At 43.6% G+C, this 22894-nt stretch overlaps 2 non-coding genes across 2 annotated transcripts; both read left to right on the top strand.

Annotated features, from left to right (window-relative positions):
• The first annotated feature begins 3438 nt into the window (after window positions 1-3438).
• Window positions 3439-3520, top strand: trnas-uga (transfer RNA serine (anticodon UGA)). Its single transcript has one exon. It is a non-coding gene; the product is annotated as a tRNA-Ser (tRNA).
• A 17213-nt stretch (window positions 3521-20733) lies between these two features.
• trnas-aga (transfer RNA serine (anticodon AGA)) lies at window positions 20734-20815 on the top strand. The gene has a single exon. It is a non-coding gene; the product is annotated as a tRNA-Ser (tRNA).
• Window positions 20816-22894: the final 2079 nt, after the last annotated feature.

Genomic DNA, 22894 nt, shown 5'->3' with positions numbered 1-22894 from the left:
GATAGTGACGCAGTAGGTGTTAGGAGTGAGGGTGATATTAACATAGGAATTGCGAGGGCGTAACTGATAGTGACGCAATATTTGTGGGGCTGTCAGGCTGATAGTGACGCAGTAAAAATGAGGATGTCAAGGTGGAACTGGTGCAGTAAGTGTGAGGAAGGCAGATGGACAGTGACGCAGTAAGTGTGAGGGGTTCACGCTGATATTGAGGCATGCAAGTGTGAGGGGCTAGGTTGATAGTGACGCTGTGTGCCGGCGGGTCTGGCTGACAACGACGCAGAGAATGTGAGTGTCTCAGTGTGACAGTGACGCATTACGTGTGAGAGGGTCAGGGTGATAATGACAGAGGAAGTGTGAGGTGGTGAGTTTGATAGTGATGCTGTAATTGTGAGCTTGGTCAGCGTGATAGTGAGGGGCTCAGGTTGATAGCGACACAGCAATTGTGAGGAGGTCAGGGTAGTAGTGACACAAAACGTGTGAGCGGGTCAGGCTAATAGTGATGCAGTGAAGGTGAGAGTGTTGGTGTGCTAGTGACGCAGTAAGTGTGAGCCGCTCAGGATGATAGTGTCACAACATGTGCGAGGTTTCAGGTAGACACCCATGCAGTAAGTGTGACGTGTTCAGGGTGAAAGTGACACAGACACATTGAGGGTGTCAGATTGAAAGTGACACAGGAAATGTGAGGGGACAGGTTGATAGTGACACAGTAAGTGTAAGGGGTCAGGCTGATAATGATATATTAATTGTGATGGAGTCAGGATAATAGTGGTGCAGTGAGTATGAGTTGTCAGGGTGATAGTGACACACACACGGTGTGAGTGGGATAGAGTTATAGTGATGCAGCAAGTATGAGGAGGTTAGAGTGATAGCGTGCAGGGTCTGGCTGAAGGTGACGCAAGAAGAGTGAAAGGTTCAGGGTGATCTGGACGCAATAAGTTTGGGGGCTCAAGGTGATAGTGATGCTGTAAGTATGAGTGGGTCAGTCTGATAGTGACACAGTACATTTGAAGGGATCAGGCTGGGAGTGATGCAGTAAGCGTGAGGGGGTCAGGCTGATATTGATGCACTAAGTGAGAGGGTATCAAGGTGATGGTGACGCATGAAGTGTGACCAGGTTAGAGAAAGAGTGACGCCGTGATTGAGTGGGGTTTGGCTGATAGGGATGCAGTAGGTGCGCATGTGTCAGGGTGTGAGTGATGCAGGAAGTATGAGGGTGCCAGAAGTATAGTGATGCATCAAGTATGAGGGGGTCAGAGTGATTGTGACGCAGTAATTCTGAGGGGATCAGGGAGATACCAACGCAGTAAGCATGAGGGTGTCAGGCTGTTAGTGACGCTGTCAGTGTGAGTGCCTCAGCCTAATAATGATGAAATAAATTTGAGTGAGTAATTCTGCTTGTCAGGTGATAAGTGTGAGTGAGTCAGGCTGGTAGTGATGCTGTACGTGTGAGTGTTGAAGCTCATAGTGAAGCAGAAGGTGTGAGGTGGTCAGTGTGATTGTGAGGCAGTAAATGTGAGAGGGTCAAGATGATAGTGACATAGTTAGTTTGAGGAGGCAGTGTTGTAGTGACACCGTAAGTGTGAGGCGTCAGTCTGATACTTACATAATAAGTGTGATGGAGTCAGGCTGATAGTGACACAGTAAGTGTAAGGAGTCAGGGTGATAGTAACATAGGAAGTGTAAGGGTGTGACTGATAGTGACAAAGTAAGTGCTTGGCAGTCAGGCTGATAGTGACGCAGTCAAAATGAGCGTCTCGAAGTGAAAGTGGCGCAGTAAATGTAAGGGCGCCAGATGGATAGTGATGCAGTAAGTTTGAGGGGTTCACGCTGATATTAAGGCGGTAAGTGTGAGGGGTCAGGTCTATAGTGATGCAGTAAGTGTCGGCGGGTCAGGCTGATAGTGATGCATTCAAAGACCAAATATCCAAGGCTCACTGTAGCGCTGATTAGTGAGACTTCTCAAGGCTAAGACAATAATCAATAGTTCTCATCCTGGCCATAAATCACAATGCTTCATTTTAAAATTCTCCTCTCCTGCTTCTAGATTCACCAATAAGGGAACACAATTTAATTGCTCCACCCAGTTTATCTCTTCAAATATTTTGCAACTCTCAATGAGATTACCTCTCTTGTTTTGAAACTGTTAAAAAAAGGCCGGATTTGCCCAATTAAAATTCAGAGGACTAACGTTCATCCATGATATCAAGGTGAAACACCATTCGTGGTATTCCTCATATGGCATTAGTATCTTTCCTAAATTGAGGATTGTAATTCCTCATACTGTCGTCCAAGTGCGGTCGAACTGAGCCACCATACATTGGAAATAATGCTTCGTTCTCGTGCCCTGAAATCCTTCTGCAGCTTTCACAACAGACTTCTACAACGGCTACTAGACTGCAATGACTTATTAAAAACTTCTCCAAGATGCATTTCTAAACATCTGTACATCAGACTTTCTACTTCAAACCTTCGACAAATAATCTCCACACATCTCCCTCCTGACAAGTATGATAAAGTCAAATCGTTGCTATTTATTAGATCATGAGGAACATGGATAGGTTGACTCGTCACGGTGTTTTCCGGCTGGTGAGGAAGTCAAAATTTAGAAAACATCGGTTTACATTTAGAGGGTAAGGATTTAAAAGGGACGTCAGGGGCAACTTTTTCAGTCGTGTCCAGAATGAGCTGCCAGAGAAATTGTTGTAGACTGGTACAACTGTAACATTTAATGGCATCTGGATGGATATAGAGTAACAAGGTTTTGAGGGATGTGGGCCAAATGTTGGCAAATGGGACCTATTAATTTAGGATAACTGTCCACCATGGTCAAGTTGGAAAGAAGGACCACTTTCCGTGTTGTATTGTTCAAGGACTTGATGACTCTAGAACAACCGCAAAAACTTTGCAAATAATTCCGTCAAGACGATTTCAAGTTCCAAATCTTTGGTTAATCTTCCCCTTTTGCGCTCACAAATTCATTACCTGATGTCAGAACTTACGGATTAGTTGCTGGATCCATTCATGTAAATTGGTTCTGCATTCTTTCTAATTCCGATATTGTTTTTACGAATGTAGCTAGTGTTTATGGACTTAGCATCAATATTTCTAACACCATATTTCGATGAATATTAAAACACAACAGCATATCTAATTTGGCACCAGATGATGAGCAATTGAGTCAAAATCGATCGGACGCAGTGAGACAATGATCCTCTCTTCGTGTGGTGTACATCCGTGACTCTATAATTCTACGAAGAATCATTCCCATAACTTCAGCTGTGTCAGAATCTAGTTTGCAGTGAAAGCCTGTCAATCTGCGAAGGTACCGTTCGTCTGGGCATCTGCAAAGGATTTGGCGAAATCTTTGGGTCTTGACAATTTGTTCTTCCAACAAATGAATTCAGTTATTTTACTATGAAAATTAACAGGCTTGCCGCAGCTGTGATGGCCAAAAGTTTAGGGCGTTGGACTTGAAATCCAATGGGGTCTCCCTGCGCAGGTTCGAATCCTGTTCACAGCGTAGAATCTTTTAAAACTCATTAATTCATTTGCAGAATTTGAATTTCGTGGAGCTTGAGCGTTGCATTCAATCGAAAGTAAATTTTCAACTGTGAAGAATCCGAAGTAATTTCAAGACTGACCCAGTCATCTAATTGAATAAATTATGTGTCGAGACACAAAAAGCCACCAACTTCCAACACGAATCAGTGTCAACACATTTGTCGAACTATCATGAAATTTGGATGTTCGGGGGGGTGGAATTCAGCAAAACAAGAAGCAATGCAATACATTTACCTGCAGGTGATGACATCTTTTTCAGGAACAGTTGAAAGTCAAGCTGAGAAAGTTCAACCTAATTTACAGCTGACTCCCAAGGCCAATAATCTATTATATCAGCAGTCAATGATTTAGAAAAAAGCAATTCCATGTGTGGAAAGGAACTCGACTGATTCAGGTTCCTGGCTTGCGATGTGAAAAGGCAAGGCGATATCAGCGGAGTAGAATTTTCTGGAAATATTAGAAATGGAATGTTAACGGTCTTCTGCTGTCCACATTCGTAAGAAACTGTGCATTAAGAACTGAAATTGAAAATTAACGATGAAAATCAGACTTAGCCCTCTGTTTGTGGTGTAGCATTGTTCAGAACAATTGGTTGTTGTTGAGGCTAAAATTGACCAAAATAATCGATGGGGAACTTATCCACGGCCTTCGTTGGAGCAGTTGGTGTGGAGAGGTCAGCTTGAAGAACCAAATGCCAATTATTCATCATGGCTGTCTGAATTGCTTAGTTAAACATACTCCCAGTTTAATGAAAAAAAGTTTTGCTATCGGAGCTAGATGTTTTCGTGTCAGCATGTTCAGATATGAGAAGACACTCCATGGAGTAGATGTGACTTAAATATTGACTCTTAACGTCAGAGATGTTGACACATTTCTGCACCAGAACAGCACTACCATTGGTATCAAATCAAACTGAACAAAGGACTAGTCACTTCGACATTTCCTGTCTGCAGACTCTGCCAATAGACCGTTCAGGCCCGATGTAGGAATAGGGCGTGGTGACATCTGTTCGCAAGTGGATCACTTCATTCTTGCTCACGATCCGTAAACCGTAATTCATTTTGAACTTCTTAGCCATCAGCATGGTAAGTGGTACATAATGCACAGGTTTGCTTCTCGAAAGAAAGAGCGAAATCTTATTCAATGCAGACGCAAATTCAAGTTGTCCCTGGTCGACCAGAAGACAGATGTCGCGAAACAAAGTGAATACAGAAAACAATCAATGTTTTCTGGGAGTCAAAAAGATGTACTGGAAGAACGGAAACATATATTTGGAACTAAAGTCACATACCACTTCCACAGACTAACGGTGTTCTTGAACCGTTATCTTAATTTGACCTTCATGTCCACCATTGCTGCAAAAATTATGTTAACAACTCAGAACTTTGTGTTCTTTGATATTCTCTCCTTCATGTTTCTCTTGATTTTAAAACTCAAACCGAGCAATAGTAATGCGCCCTACTACATTTGCAAAGATCAGAAGAAGATCAATTTATAAGAGAACAGAAATAAAGCTACGTCTGTCTTTCGAGAGAAAACACAGTTACCATTTCGACTCCAAAAAGTCTTCTTCAGAAGTCTGCGCAATGAACTCGAAATAGTAGACCGAAAATGAAAAAAAGATGCCAAAATGCCGCGAATACACCACCCGCAAGTGCCTCAAGTCCTACTCGAATATGCCGGATTACTACTATCAACATCAGGGGAGAACGGAACAAAGCTCATTCTGCAGTTGTCAACCTGTTATGACGTAGTTTGCAAAGTCAGAAATCTGATTCGGTAAAAAGCGGGATGAGAGCGGGATATAGGAAGTCTGAAAAAAGCAAGTGCGTGCTTTGCTTTGAAGAAGGTTGGCAGTGATGAAAATGGAAATTAACTACAGTAAGGGGGGGCTGAATTAATACTCAGAATCGTTGCAACACACAGGGATGCAATTCTTTTTGCTAGGTTTCTGTTCTGCCATTTTATAATCACGACTGCTGTCGGGTTTGGTTTCCATTCCAGGCTTAGGTGACAGCCTGATGGAAGTTTGCACATTCGCCCAATTTCTGTTTGGTTGCTCTGGTTTGCTGCCACATTCTAAACATTTGCAGGTTATTTGGAATCGCCATTGAACGCACACGGTTACAGAGACAGTGATGTCTCTGTAATAGGAGTGTCTGGATAGGACGTACTTCAGAGGATTTTTGTGAACTTAAATAGACAGAGTGGGGTTAGTCTACTGTTTCCTGGGTGAGCTACATGGACAGAGAGTGGTCAGGGTCTTCTTCCCTGAGGGAGGTACGTTGACAGAGTTGGGTTAGTTGCTCTTACCTGTTTCAGTCACGCAGATACAGTAGGGTCAGTCTGCCTTTCCCTGGGCGAATTTCTTTCACAGAGTGGTGACAGTCTGCTCTTCCCTGCCTGAGTGAAATAGAAAGAGCGGGGTCAGTATTATCTTCCCTCGATAATTTATGTTGACAGTCTGGCTTCCGTCTGCTGTTCCCTGGCGAGTTACATTGGTGGAGTGGGGTTAGTGTTCATTCATTGGGTGAGTGCCATAGACGGAATGGGATCAGTCTGCTCTTCCCTGAGGGAATTACATTTATAGAGTGGGGTCAGACTGCTCTTCAGAGAATGACTTATATTGACAGTGTGGAATCAGCCTGCTGAGTTACACTGAGATTGTGGGGTCAGTCTGTCCTTCCCTGGGTGAGTAACACTGACTGAGTGGCGTCAGTTTGCTCTTCCCTCAGTGAGTTACATTGACAGAGTGGCGTCAGGAGTGGCGTCTTTGAGGAGTTGACAAAAGTAACTCGTCCCCTACATCTTTGGGATAATTAGGGATGGGCAGTGAATCTTATCTCATTGAAAGACAACTGTGTCCCAGAAATGCATTTCTAATAATTGCATGCACTAATTCGACACTGCAAGCGGACGGGAATAACTTGAGGAGAGGTGCAGGGTAGAATAATTAAAGTCAAATGCACTGATGCCGAGGAGACATGACACAAGATGTGAATGTGGAGCTAATGGTGCAAGGCTCAGTGTCAGTGCTATTGGTTCAGCATTTATTTCTCACTGTTCGCAATGACTCACACACCACTGCTGTCAATTCACAACAATGAGCCTGTTCATCTTGGTTTGAACATCCCTGCGTGTGTATTAACGTGGTTAATGCGACGCGAGAGGAGATGAGCACATCCTCTTTATTCTGTCAGTATAAACAGATGAAAATATCGATTGGATGCCAATGCAAAAGGATACTGTCTTTTTCTGTGCCTTTTCAGTAGGGCATGCTCAGCATTGAAATGTCTGCTTTTGCACAAGCAAAGTTTGATTGCCATTCATACTGAGCAACGCTAATACAGAAAACGCGTTTTCGAATTTCTGTGATCAAGTGGTTCAGGCATTGCACATATGGACGACAAATCTGGCTTTTAACGTGGCGCCGTGGCTTAGCTGGTGAGAGCACCTCCCATCACACTGGTGCCTGCTCATTGTATTGAAAGCTCGTTATTTCTCGCAAGGATTGTGTTGCTGATCGAGAAACTCAGTGTCCTGTTTGAATTGCTATATATTCTGATTTCGAGTTCCGGCATCATTTTCCAGGTTTAAATCCAGTCGTGTATGTTGCTCTTTTTAACTACTATTTTAACCTGGAGATTCTTCTCGCAGTTCCACAAACACTTCTGCTTCTCATCCTCGTATTCTCATTCCTTCATTCCCAGTTTTGTGGAAATTAAGTGGTGAGGCAGGAGACACTGCAGCATTCCCGGGGAATGTTGTGGTAATGGCACTGACACCACGACATGATCACCCTCAGTCTCTGCTGTCACCATTCATTTGTTGTACACCAACAGTAAATGCATCCTTGTTCTTCTTCAGCTATCATGTAGTTACTTTCTTTTCCTGTTGGATAAGGAATTCAACTTTAACTTCGAAAGGGTCTTTAGATTTTGAGGAAGAAATGTCTCCTTGCCTCAGGTCGAAGTGACAGACGCATTATCCAGAGAATATGAGACTACTTCGACCGACTCCAGCCAGGCGTCAGAAAGCCTCTCAGCAGTTCGAATCTCAAACTGTCTCTGAATGTCACACTTTTCAAGAGCAGAAATGGGAAATGAGGGATATGGACAGCCAGAGAGTCGGAGAATGTGAAAAAGGCCTAGGAGGATACAGAGACAAATATAAAAAAAACGAAGACACATATTGAGGCAGACACTGAAAGAAACAATTCTCCATTCGGCGTGACTGCTAAATAACAGAAAGCAAAAGGAAATGTAGCCATTAAAACATAGCCTTCCACCAGCTCAGGAAAATGAAAATAGCATGACAGCTGATTAAGTCCTTTTAAGATTGTAAATTCGAGGTTTGTAAGCTCAAGAGTGATTTTGATAAATATCCTGATTCGATAGGTAAGATTATCATTTTCCCAACAGTATAACCTAGAAATCTATAACTAACCTGTTTCCTGTCCATCTGAAAAAAAATCTGTTTCTCTCCACAGATGTTGCCAGGTGTAGCGGGTTTCTCTGTCAATTCTCGTTTTTAGTTCAGCTTTCCAAAACCTGCATCTTTTTGATTTTTTATAACCTGGCACAAAACCAAGCATTACCAGGATCGGACCAGTGGTCAGAAATACTGGTACCACGATATGCTTGCACAATAAAACATTCATTCCCTGTCCGAAAATAGAACTAATGCCATAGCAGTTCTAGTTCCAAATCCTAACTACGACATTACACTGAATGAAGACAGACGCTCTTGCACTTATTCTCAATGAAATGGCTTTTCCCTTTCATTTCTTATCAGTTTCACTGCAGATTGTTTTCTACTCGTCTTCAAGTTTTGCAGTATGGAAAATCCCATTTGGCCCATGGTGCAGTCTGGTTTAAAGACATTCGTCTATTCCATTCCCTGTTTCCAGCTTTGGTCCATAACCTTATGTGTTCTGATGTTTCTAGTGCAAATGGCAGTGAGGTTCTCGCTTTGATCTTAGATGACACAACAATGGGATTGAAGTTTGACATAGTCACACTGTGTTATTACCCACGTCGTGTCTCCGACAGAAAGAGACACACAGACACATTCCCCGAGAGTGGCAGAGTTCTCAGGATTTGACCAGCTCCTTGTGCTTCAATTCAGCTGTCCGCTCCAACATGCAAGTTCAACCGCCAAAAGGCAGCTTTTGGTTAAACCAAAGCCAGTTCTGCAGACAATGAGAGACGTTGCTCTGAGCTAGAATTTGAAGTGGACGAAAGAAACTGTAAATTCGAAAACACAAACCCTTCCGTTCCTGACAGACAACAGGAATGGACGCGCACGCTGCATCCTTGCGATTTTAAATGCGAACCGACAATCCCCAAACTCGACGTCAGGCATGTTACCAATTCCGTCACTGACCCAAAAACCAGGTTTGGCTGTGACAGTTTGTCTATAGGTAATGTAAACGTCCACATCAGGGAAGCAGCATTCACAAGGTGAAAAATCAGCAAACATAATCACCGTCACTGTTTCACTTGGAATTCCTCACTCTGTGAACCATTTCCTTTCACTGTACTTTCATATTTGAAGTTTTTTACATTCCAGAGCCTGAACTAATTCAGCGAGAAACCACTGGTCATTTCGAGCCCGTCACCCGGAATGAGGCGAGTTGAACGATGCCTTTCTTGATGCCAAAACATCAGCGCAGCTCAAAACGAGCTCGTGTTTGCATCAGTCTTCACTTAACTTGCTGCAGTATATCTGCTGAACAACATCAGATTATCACAGCATTGCCTTCTTCACATTGAAACCAAGGATGATAATATGAACCGACTTGGAAACTTGGAGAGAGAAACACTGCTGACAAAGACAATTATGACGTGAAGAGCAGGCACGAGAGTTTGTACAGGTCCCAGAGGCTGCTGCAGTATCAATGGACATCCCTGCAGACGAGTCTGATTTTGCATTGCCAGGAACAGGCTTTCGTTCCCAGTTAGGAGATGTAGATTTAATTCTCTTCTTGTGAATTATCCGAATGAAAACTAAATCCTGGCTGCACCCAGAACACACACACGGATCCTGCCAGAACAATTCAGTGATCGATCAGCATCTGTCTGGAAGGACAATGGCAGCAAATACAAGCGAAAGCTATCACAGCAATTACCCCTCCAAGGTTCTCGCGTTTCCCAGTTGAAAATATTTCGCTGTTCCTTCAATGTCAATGCGTCTAAACCCTTGCCTCATGGCATTATGCCTGTACCCCGCAACTGAGGACATCCAGGGTTATGCGGAGTAACTCATAATCTCAATCTCTCGAGTAATTAGGGATTGACGGTGCATCCCATCACATTGAGCAATGACTTTATCCCAGTAATACGTTTCCTAAAGCTGCAGTTTCTAAGGGAACACTTGCAAGCTGTCGGGAATAAGTTGAGAAGTGGAACGGACGAGAGGAAAATGTGAAAGGCAATGATGACTGGGAGGCATGAGACAGCAAGTGAGTGAGGAGCTGGTGTTGCAACGTTCAATGTCAGTGTCAGTATTTACTGACCACTATTCACTCTGACTCAAACACCACTCCTTAACAATTCACCGCAATGAGCCCATTCCGCTTAGTGTGAGTTTACCTTTGCTGATATTAACGCGGTTAAAGGTGCCCAAGAGGATGGATGGATCCGCGTTATTCTGTCAGTTTAAACAGTCTAAGTTATCAGTTTACAACAAAAGTAATAAGAGATTGCCTCTTCCTGTGCATTTTCAGTGGAGAATATCCAGCTTTGAACTCTTTTGCATAACCAGAGGCTGTTTTAAATTTACACCGAGTATCTGTGAAACACACAAAAATGAGTCCGAGTTCCTGTGTTCGAATAGTCAAGTAAATGCACGCATAGTTTTGAATCGTTGAGCTTGGGCAGTCCCTCAGCCTTAGTTAATGAAAGTTCCTGTGAAAAAACAGCCAAATATGGGATCAAATCCTGACATCTCAATGTTTATAGGTTTTTCATGAAAAACAGAGTTCCCGACTTCACCTGTGGTTCTGGTTGTGGTGGGAATTCAAATCAATGACTGGATCGAGGTTATAGTTTAAAGACAGCTCCTTCGACATCTCTGCTACGCTGCCACACAAACCCCGCAACCAAGTTTTTCATGATTAGTGTTTCAGCATCGCCTTACTTCAGGCACTTACCCACACACACTTGCAATGGCCAACTTGGCGTAAGTTCGATAATATTTATGAGGATGTTGCAAGGCTTACAGTGTTTGGATTGTAGCGTAAAGCTGAATAGGATGTGAAAATTTTCCATGGAGCTTGAGGGCTGAGGGATGGGCTTATAGAGGTTTATATCAATATGAAGGAGACGGTAGACTAAATGGTCAATGAATATTTCTTCCCATGGCAGGCAAGTTCAAAGCAAGGGAACACTGTTTTAAGGGGAGAGTGGTAAAATTTAAAAGGGATCTGAAGGACATTGTTTTTTTCACACAGAAAGGTTTGCGAGTTTGGAATGAATTGTCAGATTTACTGGTGGAGTCTGGTATACTCTCAACATTTCAAATGCATATGGATCTGTATACAGACAGGAAAGTTGAAAAAGAATAAACGTGAAAATTTGGCAAATAGAACGTTTGTTTACGGGCTCAGCCACTATGAGATGCTGCTGTGGCGAACACCAGTTTGAATAGGCACTCATCACTTGGTCAGTGCGTTGGGCTAGTTTTCTGTAAGATGGTTAGATTAGATTCCCTACAGTATGGAAACCGGCCCTTCAGCGCAACTAGGCCACACCGACCCTCCAAAGAGTAACCCACCCAGACCAATTTCCCTCGAACTAATGCACTGATCATTATGGGAAAATTAGCATGTAAAATTCACCTGCCCTGCACATCTTTGGAGTGTGGGAAGAAACCCACGCAGGCGCAGGGAGAATGTGCAAACTACGCACAGGAATCAAACGTGGAACACTGATGCTGTGAGGCAGCAGGGCTAACCACGGAGCCACGGTGCCGCCCTAAAAGGGGATGGAGAACGCAGCTAGCAACCCCGCAATCTCTCGCATGCAAAGCGAGTACTCTCCCATTTGAGATAACTCCCACAGGCTGCTTCGGTTAAAACCAGCAACGAATCATTTTTTTCTGGTCTTAGGCTGCCAATGACCATTCTTCTTGACACATTCCCAACTTCTCAGTGGGAGATTTTGGCTGCAGAAATACCTCACAATTCATGTTGCTCGCGCAGCTCTCCAGCGAAACCAAACACCTGACAACTCATGAACAGAAGCAGAACTGACAAAGAGAACCTATTTTCAGACACACGGGCTCATGAATGCTGTCTGTCAGGCAGAGCGAGTCGTCTGGGTCATGGGCTGCTCACACAAATTGCAGCGAGGCAATTCCAAATGGTGCTTTCAACGTACTGGCGCCTTTGTGCACCAATACTTCCAGGAAAGTGCTCAAGTAACATGAATCAGAACTGACTAAGAATGAACCATGAAAAGTGAAGATTACCAGTTACAGTCTCGATTAGATGAGGTTAACAATTGGGCTGATGTCTCCACCGGATCGAGAGGACCAATCACCAGCCTCTCTCATCAGGACAGAAATTAAGGAAATTAGGGAAAAGTAACCAAGTTTCACATCGCAATTTCCCTCCTTTTCGCAGCAACAACAGAAAACTGCGAGCAGATTCAATGTAGAACCTAATTTCCCATAAACAGGGAAATACATATCTCCATTCACTTTCAGAGAAACGGTGAAAAATGCAAATTGTCTGGAATATGAAAGATTGGCGCAGCCTGTTTTTGAGTTGCATATTATGCTGGGGTGGCCTTTCGAGCTGGAGGGGAACGTGACAACTACAGCAGATGGGGAAAACATGGGCACTGACATGTTGGTTGTTTTCTGCTGTGCCACATCACAGCCAGATTAGAAGAAATGACTGCTTTTTTTTCTGTTCAACCTTAACAAAACTCATCCCTGCAAAACGTTGCCAGCTTAATCCATCAGCACACGTGGCCGCGCAGGGATGCAAACACAAGACTTCTTAAGAAGTGGAATCTGAAATCAGAGTCTCGGGTTGCTCAGCCACGCGAGCACACAGGCCAAAACCGGAAACCTAAGAGCATGTACCTGATGATACCCTGCAGCATACTCACAGCAACTTCACCAGTTCTGCAGAATAAGCGGTAGGAAGGAATTGCTCTATCTGAGCGGTCGTGCTTGTTGTTCTCATCAGCAAATCTGGCTTTGAATTTGCTAGCCCATACCTTCTACCATGCTGAAACGGAATGCAATTCCGATTAGTCGCTGTGTGAAACTTTGTTCATTTTCTCTCCTCAGATAAAGTGATCACTGGAGATGATGAATTCTACTCCTGCCAGAAACGCCGACTCTCCTGCATCTCGGATGAACTGAAAAACTGGTTTAGTACTGGAATCCGAGAATGGCAGAACACGTAGCAAGTATTCGAAACCCAGAGCCAATAAGAGTTCCAACTTTCCTGTTCTTTCTCCATAATAGTGCATTATCCAGCAGAGCCATGAGCAACTGCTACCTGGCTGCAAGCTGAGTTGCAAACCTATGTGGGAATCAAGGACATGCGACTCACTTATTGTCGGTAAATCAAACAGTTCTCACTTTGAGGTGTACAAAAATTAGTTTCTATACATATTCAGGGAAGGTCAAAGACGATCTGAGGTGTCAAAGAGGTGGTCACTGTTCGTGATTGCTTTGTTCGAGTTGTGGAAAGGTTTCCCGCTTTCGTCGCATTCACGTTTCTTGTTGATGACTGAATCAGACAGAACGTTTTTCACCGGAGCTGCACTTGACTTGCATTCCTCTCCCTCGCTGTCATACTTTCCTGGAACTCTGTGAGAACAAGAAAACAAAATACATACTGCGTCATTCGGCAGCCTGTCTGTGATTTCCTCATTTTCAGTTACAACATGGCTTAGACTTCAGGCCACACGGTAATATTAGTAACAGTATGAGAACAAGAGTCGATAGTTCATCTGTGCCTGTAAATCTTTTCATTCCTGTTGTTGACTGAATGAACTGTATCCATGTCGGCTGCTTCTAAACTCCATTATGTGAACTGCTCCAAACTATGATTGAGGATTTCTGGTTTTGGTTGACGCACGTTGAGAAACGCCAGACAGCGTTCAAATGAAGCTTTCAGAGCACATTTTCGGATGCATTTGACAGAGACGAACATCATGAATCCAGTGTTCGCTGTGACAGAAGGAAATGAATGTCCTCCTTGTTACTGATCCAGGCCACCTTCGCATGTCGAGCAAATGTGGTACTGTTGTTACAGAAATGACCAGTGCCCGGTAACTGTGTCCTTAAAGAGGACATGATTGAAAAAAATAAAGAATACGATGTTGAAATATCCAGGAAATATTGGCTGAAAAGGCGCAGACAATTTTCCCTGCAGCGCCAAGACAGAGGAACATATGTCACGGCACTCTTAAACAGGATGGCCAGCAGTGATATAGACATCGCCACATATGAAGGACCACTGCGAATAGAAATTTGAAAATGATATTGACGCAGCAGGTATTCTGAATTATATTCTTTTCACCGCTACAGTAGTATTGGGCGAGTAAATTCAAAACAAGGTTTGCTGATGAGAATACAATAAAGCCCCATCGATCATGATATGAAAGACTGTCGTCCGGAAAGAGGGAACAACAATGTTTCTTCTCAGCTTTGTACTGGGCCACTTTCGCACAAACTGATACTGCTACTCTCCAGAAAAGATCAGGGCCCGCGGCATGCACTGTTAGAAATGGTGACCATCAGTGCTGGCAACTCCCTGCATATTCAGAATAAGGAGGACACATATCGAATAAAAGCGTAGATGGCAATTAATTGGACTTGTATTCCCTTTCACCACAACAGCTAGAATGTGCGGGGATATACAGAGTAAGGTTTACTGACCAGGTCAGAAAGCAATTACCTCCACATATCTTGACACACAAGCCTATCTTTCTTTCTGTCCGTTTTTTTTTGAAGCGCCGATCATTTCCGTAGGAGTTGTAGGTGATTGCTGCTCCCCCGCAGGATCACAGTGGAGCCAGAGACCCGATCGAGCTGCTCAGAACAGTTCGTCTTTGCCGATAATCACTGAAACTGAGATTGATGTCACGTAGACATGGTGTAACAGCTGCCAACACATGTAGAGGGTTTTGGGACGGATTAGGACCCACTCTGGGAAAAAGACTGGATCCTTAGACTGGGGAGTAAGTGTTCAGGTAGAGGACTGGAGAATGGGGTCAAGAACGATATTAGCCAAGATCGAATGGCGGAGCAGATTAGATATTCTGAAAGCGCTAACCGCTCCGATGTCTTCCAATTTCTGGCCGTCTGGTATCTAAGGAAATAGAAACAGAGTTATTTGTTCAGTTGGAAGTCCTGGGCAAAGTGAGAGATAGAACAAGCATGATACAGTTTTAGAGACTGGGAAAATGTTTGGAGAGGAAGCAATAAAAGTGAAGCTGAATATAAAGTTTGAAGTCAGGACATATTCAATAAAAAGGAAGTTTGTAGAAAGGCAGAGGGACATGGAGATGGAACAAGAAGTGTCACCAGTCCCGAAATCTCATTCGGTTTTCATTTTCAAGATGTGACCGGACCTGCTGAGATTTTCCAGCAATTTCATTTGTTGATTCTGAAACAGAAGATGGGAGTGATCCTGGACCAATCAGCTCTCTCACGTTCTGGGAATATTTGACTTTCCCGTTCGATCAGATCACGTCTGTCCCACACTGAAACCTCAGAATCCTTCCCCACTCCCACCCTCGTTACTGGCAATAAACTGTTCATTACATAAACTTACATGAGCACACAACAAGAACAATTGCAAAATGTACAGGGAGAGCTCCGTTCCGTTCCATCAGCACATTCTAAATAAGTTAATTTTTGTTCAGGACCCATAGGACATTAAGCCGTCTCTGTCAGACCACTAACAAATGGCCATTCGCATTCTGTGTCTTTGAACACTTTGGTCGGTGCACGGATGTCGTGGAATCTCACGTTGTAAAATGGACATCATTCATAGCATTTTCAGCTGCACTGATAAAGTTGTCTCTGGCGAATCCAGTAAAGTGCAGACAGTTTTCACTCAGTAACCGACATGTGATCAAAGCAGGAGGACATATGTTTCAGCGAAAGCAACAGGAATCCTCCACCAGCGTTGGCTTGCAATTCCGCATGTGGAACGAAGAGCTGGAACTCTATTAAACAGTGACAACGACTATGATGGGGCTTGGATGCACGACTCTCTGATTAAACAACTCACATTGCGCCGAACTGAGATATCCAGGCTTGGGACACGATGCATTAGTTTGCTATTTTATTCTGAGCATAATTCACCTGGCACAACAATTTGTAAAGATCCAGCTCATTCCTCCCAATCACAAATAACATCATTCACATCTTTTACTTTCGTTATTTCTTCAAAACATTACAATCTATTTAACACTTGTCCCGGCATTTAAGATTCAACCCAAATATTTTCACATGAAGTGATTTCTAGTCACTCTGTCAGACGCAATCAGTCGAAAAATTACCTTTGAAAACCCAATCATTTCTGTTTACACTATTGGGAATTTCCCATCTGCTGACAAGGCAGAGTCCTCACAATCAACATTTTCTTTGTTCATCCTGCCTAAAACGTTTACCACTTCTTATTTTCAAGATAGGAGTTTTGTTTATAACACGTTCCAAGAACAGGAACAACCTTCCAATCTCCTGAAGCCGTTTCCAATTTGAAATGGAAGTTTTGTTCCTTTCCCACGGGAAGAGCAGTTAATGAGGAAGGAGTTTCCACGAGCTGTGTCCCAGGGTTTAGCAGGAAGCCCTGATTGAAGCTGCAGTGGCCGCTTTCAGTTGGCATCGGGCGATTGGAGAACATGGTGTCGTATTTTGCTGCGTGTAAACATCTTGCTCCCCGTGGACTCGGGGTGAATCATGAATGAGTTTTCTGAATAACACTGCCTTCCAGTCTCTGGCCATCTGCTATCTAAGGAAATAGAAACAGAAATATTTGGTCAGTTCGATGTCCTGGGCAATGTGAAAGATGGAACAGTCCTGATACAAAATTGGAGACTGGGAAAATGGTTGGAGAGGAAGTAATAAATGAGAATCTGAATAGAAAATTGGAAGTCAGGAGACATTCAATAAAAAGGAAGAGTGTGCAAAAGCAGGTGGAGATGGACATGGAAAAGAAGTGTCACTAGTCCCGAAGTCTTAAATCGATTTATATCTCCAAGATGCTACCAGACCTGCTGAGATTTTCCAGTAATTTCATTTGTTGGTTTAGAAACACAAGATGGCAGTGATCCTGGACCAAGCAGTTCTCCCGTGCTCTGGGCATGTTTGACTTACTGTGTCTATGTCCCACACTGAAACCTCACGATCCTGCCGCACCTCCACCCTCGTTACTGACAATATACTGTTCATTACGTTAAACACAAGAAGAACAACTGCAAAACTTTGAGGGAGAGTTCCCTTCGGTTTCCATCAGAACAATCTGAATCACTGAAAATTGGTTCAGGACCCATGTGATATTGATCCGTCTCTGTCAGACCCCTAGCAAGTGGCCATTCGCTTTCCGTGCCTTTGAACACTTTGGGTGGTGCACGGTTGGTTTGGAACCTTACGTTTTGAAACGGACATCATTCATTGTATTTTCGGCTGCACTGATAAAGTTGTCTCTGGCGTCTCCAGTAAAATGGAAACAGTGTTCACTCAGAAACCGACGTGTGATCAAAAGCACGCGGACAATGAAAGCAGCAAGAACATTCCCCTGCGAAGGGTTGCAATACTGCACGTGGAACGAAGAGCCGGAATTGTATTAAGCGGTGAAAGCGCCCATTGTGAAGCTTGCACCCACCAACCACAGATTAAGCATCTCACACTGCACCAAATGAGCTAACCAAGCACGGTGCACTGTGGATTAGTTTGCTATTACATTGCGAGCATAATTCATCAGCAGTTTGTTAGGATCCAGTTCATTCCTCCTAATCACAAAAATATCATTCACACCTTTCACTTCAGTTATTTCTTCAAAGCATTACAATCTATTCAGCACTTGTCCCGGGATTTAAGGTTCAGCCTTAATATCTTCATATTTTTACCCTCACCTTTATGTCGCTGATGTGATTTCCAATCACTCTGGCAGACAGTAAATCAGTCGGGAAATTAACTAAGGAAACCCAATCATTTCCGTTTACAGTGTTGGACAGAGTCGTCTCAATCAACACTTTCTTTGTTCTTTCTACCTGAAACCTTTACCACTTCTCATTTTCAAGTCAGGAGTTTTATTTATAACATGTTCCAACGACTGGAGCGACATTCCAATGTCCTGAAGCCCTTTCCAATTTAAAGTGAAAGTTTTGCTCCTTTCACACGGAAAGAGCTGTTACTAAGGAAGGAGTTTGCACGAGTTGTTTCCCATGGCTTGGCAGAAAGTCGCTGATTGAAGCTGCAGTGGCCGCTTTCTGTTGGCATCGGGAGCTTGGAGGAAGTGATGTCGTATTCTGCTGCGTGTAAACGTCTCACTCCCTGCGGATTTGGGGTGAATCATGGATGAGTTTTCCCAGTTACAATGTCAATATATGGTGGGGGTAAATGCTTGTGCTGAAATATTTGAGGCTTATTCCCTGGGTGGGCTCGAACCACCAACATTTCAGCCAACTGCGCTGACCATTTAAGATACAGAAACTGGCAACGCAGATATCCAAAAGCAATGTTATCGACGGGATATGAGGATACGTCGGACAGCAGGAACTTGCGTTGTTTTCAGTGACGGTCGCTGATTTTATCACCGAGAGGGTAAGCATACTGAGGAGCTGCAAACACTCAAATTAAAAGGCATCCACGCATGCGCACTGCGCTCACATACATCTCCACATCGTAGTTCACTTACGATGCTGGTATTTGAAACCACGATTCGATAGAAACTGAAGCTTAAAATCCAGCATATTAGACCACTCGACCACGCTACCACACAAAAGCCATCACTCAGATTTGTTTTGACTAGTGTTTCAGCATCGATTCACTTCAGGCACTTAGACCTCGCAAATTTTGTAATGAAATTGGCGTAATTTAAGAAGAAAGACTAAAGAAAATGTACAGACAAGGAACAGGCCCTTCATCCATTCAAGCCTGAGCCGATCCAAATCTACTGTTTAAATCTGTCACCCAATTCCTAAGCATCTGTATCCCTCTGCTCCCCAACTACTCATGCATCTGTCCAGACGCATCTTCAATGTATCTACCGTGATTACCTCTCCCGTCTCTGCTGGGAACGCGTTCCAGACACCCACCACCCGCTGTGTCAAGTAGTTGCCGCGTGTATCCCTCTTAAACTTTTCACCTCTCACCTTGAAAGCGTGATCTCTCGGTATTTAATCCTTCAACTGGGAAATAAAACTTTTCTCTATCTACCCTGTCTGTACCTTCATGATTTTGTAAACCTCAAAAAGGTCCCCCTCAAACACCTTTTTCCTCATGAAAACAAACCTAACCTCCTCAACCTCTCTTCCTAGATTGCACCTTCTATACGAGGCAACATCCGCTTAAACCTTTTACGCTCCCTCTCCAAAGCGTCCACATCCTTTTGCTAATGTGGCGACCAGAAATTTACACAGTATTCTAAGTGTGGCCAGACCAATGTTTTGTTCAATTTTAACATGACTTGCCAGCCATTTTATTCAATACCCCATCCAATGAAGCCAAGCATACTATATGCCTGCTTGTCTACTCTATCCACGTGTGCAGCAACCTTCAGTGTATAATGGACCTGCACTCACAGATCTCTCTGTCCATCAACTTCCCAAAGCTCTTCCGTTCATTGTATAACCCCAGCTAGAATTAGACTGACCGAAATGTGTCACCTCACAGTTGTCTGTTTTGAACTCCAGCTGCCACTTTTCCGCCCAACTTTCCAGTATATCTCTATCCTCCTGTATTCTTAAACAGTCACTTATACTTTCTGCTAGTCCAGAAAACTTCGTGTCATCTGCAAACTTTCTGATCATTCCAACAGTGCTCTCTTCCAGATCATTTATGTATATCACAAACAACAGTGGCCACAACACTGACCCCTGTGGAGCACTACTGGTCATCTTTCTCCATTTCCAGAAACTCCATTCAACTGCCATTCTCTGTCTCCTATTGCTCAACTAATTCTTTATCCACCTGTCTAGAACACCCTGCACACCATGTTACTTTACGTTCTGTATTTGGTTACCATGGGGAACCTTATCTAACTCCATACTGTAGTGCATGTATATGACATCAACAGCCTTTCCTTCATCTATCAATTTGGGCACTTCCCCGATAAACTCTGTGCCTCTCACTGACATGCACGTTATTTTCTAAATATGAATAGATCCTATCCTTCAGTACCTTCTCCAGCAACCTTCCCAACACTGATGTTAGGCCCATTGTTCTGTAGTTATCCAGAATATCCCTACTGTCCTTCTTGGACAGGGGACAATATGAGCAACGTTCCAGTCGGCCAGAACCTCACCTGTGCTGAAGCATGCCACGAAGATATCTGTCAGGGCCCCAGCTATGTCCTCTTTCACCTCGCTCAGGAACCAGGGATAGATCCCATCCGTTCCTGGGGATTTGTCCACATTAATTACCCCTAGCCTGCCCAACACAGCTTCCCTACTTATGTCAACATGATCCAGACTGATCAAATGTTTTACTCTAGACTCATCATTCATCATGTTCCTCTCCTCAGTGAACACTGATGCAAAATAATCATTCAGAATCATACCCACTCTCTCAGATTCGACATACAGCCATCCTTCATTTTCCTTCAGTGGACCAATCCTTTCTCTGGTTACCCGTTTGCTTCTTATATATGAATAATAGGCTTTAGGATTCTCCTCAATTTTGCTAGCGTGAAGTTGTTTCATGACCCCTTTTAACCCCCTTCATTCCTCGTTTAAGACTTGTCCTAATCTTCTCATGTTCCTCCAGGGACCATTATGTTCTTAGCTGCCGGGGCGTTATGTATGCTTCCCTTTTCCTCTTGGCGAGTCGTACAATTGTCCTGTCATCAACAGTTCACGAATATTGCCTTTCACATCCTTTGCTTTCAACGGGACATGCCTATCCTGCACTATATTTAACCTACCTTTGAAAGCCTGCCACATATGAACTGTGCTCAACCCTGTTCCACTGTCTGTAGTCATGGCCGAGTGGTTAAGGCGATGGATTAGAAATCCATTGGGGTTTCCCCACGTAGGTTCGAATCCTGCTAACTACGTTATGAATGCTTTCCTGCTGGAACAATTCTCGCTCAAAGTTCAGAAAACCTATTTTGTAAAGGAGGCCGGTCATTTGATTAGACTTGGGAAACTCGAGTTCTTCATCAGAAATGACCCATATTTAAAACATTATCTCTGTTTCTCTTTCCAGATACACTGCTCGATACATCGGGTTTCTGCAGTTGTTAGTGAACGTCCTAAGCAGAAGTGCTGCTATTCATTAGATTCCTTTAATCCCTGTCCTCTGTTCTCTGACTCGGGTCAGTGGCAACACTTCCTCCTGCTCGTCAAAGTGCTCATTCCCCACCGCTCCCTCTCCCATCATTACAAACAACCGCAGGAAATTGCCACTTAACCATCTTTGTTCCAAAGTGAAACTCACCAGCCTCGGGAATCTCTCCACCAAACGGGATTTCTCATCCCTGGACATGGTGCAAGATTCTGAAGAGATACTGTGATTCTGAAGAGATACTGTGAAAATATTGTCAGTTGTCAGTTGGAAAAATGTTTAAGAAGCAAACCATATAATTTAGGCTCCAGCTTTGGAAATCTTGAGAAACTCTTTGGGAAATGGAATCAGAGGAGGATGAAGAAGTGTGAACTTTCGGACCGAGTAGAGGACGGGACATTGACTCTGATGTTGTCGCGACAGGAACTGATCTGAGACATTGAAAGAATTATCGCTCACGTACGTGAGGAATGCAAACTTCATCTGGACTCTGGGAAAATGAAAAACTCTGGAACACTCAAGACAAAATCCAAATATTGACTGGGATCACGACAGTACGAGTACTATAGATGGGTCAGTTTTTGCCCAGTGTGTGAAGGAGGGCTTCCTGACACAGTATGTCGACATGCCTTCAAGGGACGAAGCCACTTTCGATTTAGTACTGGGTAACGAGCCTGGCTAATTTTAGATTCGGGGGTAGGTGAGCACTTTGGAGACAGCGATCACAATTCTCTCAGGTTTACTTTCGTGATTGAAAGGGATAGGTGTCCTCCACGGAGCAAGAGGTTCAGCTGGTGGAAGGGAAATTACGATGCAATGAGGTAAGATTTTGAAAGGGTAGAATGTGGTAGGAAACTGCAGGGGGTGAGCACATTAAAATGTGGAGCTTATTCAAGGAAAAGCTCCTGTGTGTCCTAGATAAGTATGTATCTGTCAGACAGGGAGGAAGATATAGAATGCGTGAGCCGCGGTTTACAAAGGAAGTGGAATCCCTGGTCAAGAAGAACAAGAAGTCTTATGTTAGGACAAAATGTGAAAACTCAGTTAGAGCGCTCGTGGGTTCCAACGATATCAGGAAAGACCTAAAAAGAGAGCTGAGAAGAGCCAGGAGGAGACATGAGAAGTTGTTGGCAGATAGGTTCAGGGTTTACCCAAAGGCTTTCCATAGGTATGTCAGGAATAAAAGAATGATGAGAGTTAAATTTGGGACAATCAAGGAGAATAGTGGGAAGTTGTGCGTGGAGTCAGAGGAGATGGGGGAAGCACTAAATAAATATTTTTCGAAAGTGTTCGCTATAGAAAATGAAAATGTTGGCGAGGACGATACAGAGATACTTGCGTGTAGACTAGAAGAGATTGAGGTTCACAAGGAAGAGCTATTAGAAATACTGCAGAGTGTGAAAATAGATAAGTCAGCTGGGCCGGATGGGATCTGTCCTAGGATCCTCTGGGAAGCAAGGGAAGAGATTGATGAGCCTTTTGGCGTCGATCGTCAAATCATCGTTGTCTACAGGAATAGTGCCTGTGGAATGGAGCATTGCATATGTTGTTCCCGTGTTCAAAAAGTGTCGTAGAGACAACCCTGGTAATTACAGACCAGTGAGTCTCACTGCAGTTGTTGGCAACATTTTGGAAAAGGTTATTATAGATAGGATTTATGACCATCTAGAAAAGAGTAATCTGATCAGGGACAGGCAGTACGGTTTTGTGATGGGTAGGCCTTGCCGAACGAATCTTATTGACTTTTTTGACAAAGTGACCAAACAGGGAGATGACAGTAAACCGGTTGACGTGGTGTATATGGGTTTCAGAAAGTTGTTCGATAAGGTTCCCCACAATAGGATATTAT

This window comes from Chiloscyllium plagiosum, unplaced genomic scaffold, assembly GCF_037043375.1.
Source record: "Chiloscyllium plagiosum isolate Xiang-an unplaced genomic scaffold, Cpla_swu_hap1 HiC_scaffold_42, whole genome shotgun sequence".
In the NCBI taxonomy this organism is placed as follows: Eukaryota; Metazoa; Chordata; class Chondrichthyes; order Orectolobiformes; family Hemiscylliidae; genus Chiloscyllium; species Chiloscyllium plagiosum.
The sequence above is the reverse complement of the archived record's forward strand: the minus strand, read 5'-3'. Positions and strand labels throughout refer to the sequence as shown.